This window comes from Limulus polyphemus, unplaced genomic scaffold, assembly GCF_000517525.1.
Source record: "Limulus polyphemus unplaced genomic scaffold, Limulus_polyphemus-2.1.2 Scaffold2362, whole genome shotgun sequence".
Classification (NCBI taxonomy): domain Eukaryota; kingdom Metazoa; phylum Arthropoda; class Merostomata; order Xiphosura; family Limulidae; genus Limulus; species Limulus polyphemus.
This window is the reverse complement of record NW_013667972.1, coordinates 79379-80597: the sequence shown is the minus strand read 5'-3', so window position 1 is coordinate 80597 and position 1219 is coordinate 79379. Positions and strand designations below refer to the sequence as shown.

Genomic DNA, 1219 nt, shown 5'->3' with positions numbered 1-1219 from the left:
AGGCTTTACAAAGGGACATGAATTTTTCTAGCAGCTCATGACGTTTACTAGCGTCACATGACTTCGACTGTCGTAACAGTAACTACAAATGTTAAGTATCAAACTAAAAGGCATTATATTACATTATTATTAGTACAGTATATGAGTATTACTATCAGCAATAACACTATGGTAATACTACGAGATTAGCTATTAAAAATACATAGTAATAATAGTATTATTATTACTGTGACTATAGTATGAGTAATTGCAGTTCTGACATTGAGACTTAAAAGTTAAATGAAGCGAAGGTTGAAAATATAAAATAAATACCTACACCACAATAAACTTCGTACATCTGAAAAGTGTCATTCAATAACGTAGCCTGTAGGCCTATTTGTACAATTTTAGATAATGATAAGATTGTGAGACCTTATCTTTAAGTACTTCATTAGCGTAAGTTCACTTAAACGTATTAGCTAGTACAAGTTATATTAACAGATCACTTCAAATTTAACATTGAACAGTTTGCTAGCTTTTAACTTTAAACATAAAAAAAAAACCCATAAAACTTTGTTTCTAGAGGACGCTGCCAAGGAGGAAGAAGTTTAAAAGTTAGGCTCTTATACTCAAGATTTATTTTTCTGAAAGTTATTTAATTTGTAGTAATTTGGGTTAAATAGCACAATAATAACTAGCTATAATAAGATTGGTAAATAAAAGTAAGACGGTCAAAGTTTAAAGTTAGAGTTTATGGGTGTAAATTATTAATACAAGTTAAAATAGGCTTAATACAAGTTTCATGTAGTTGGCATCTTAGACCTACATGTATTAATATCATAATTATTTTAATGTTTTTTGCTTAGTTTGCTTATAGAATGCTTAGTTGTTTACCATTTCTTACTATACTGTACTTTAGGCTTAGGTATATTTCAACTTGTATTACTGGTAAATTCAAATTCGATGACGAGGAATCCAATTTGAGACTAATGATGCTTGGAGACGGCTTGAATGGGTAATGGAAAAACACTTTAATATAAGTTTAACGTAACAGCAAATGTACTAAGTTCTGTCATCATCAGGTACAAAAATGCTTGGAGACGGCTTGAATGGGTAATGAAGAAAAAATTTAATACAAGTTTAACGTAACAGCAAATGTACTAAGTTCTGTCATCATCAGGTACAAAAATGCTTGGAGACGGCTTGAATGGGTAATGAAGAAAAAATTTAATACAAGTTT

At 29.9% G+C, this 1219-nt stretch overlaps 1 protein-coding gene across 3 annotated transcripts in view; it reads left to right on the top strand.

Annotated features, from left to right (window-relative positions):
- Positions 1 to 566: 566 nt before the first annotated feature.
- Positions 567 to 1219, top strand: part of LOC106466724 — a 79563-nt gene continuing 78910 nt past the window's right edge. For 2 of the 3 annotated variants that reach the window (XM_022394812.1, XM_013927028.2), the window contains exon 1: positions 567 to 593. The gene's annotated coding sequence lies outside the window, so the exon portion shown is untranslated. Of the gene's footprint in view, positions 594 to 802; positions 995 to 1219 lie in introns of those variants that run through there. The other variant, XM_022394811.1, reaches the window with a different exon arrangement.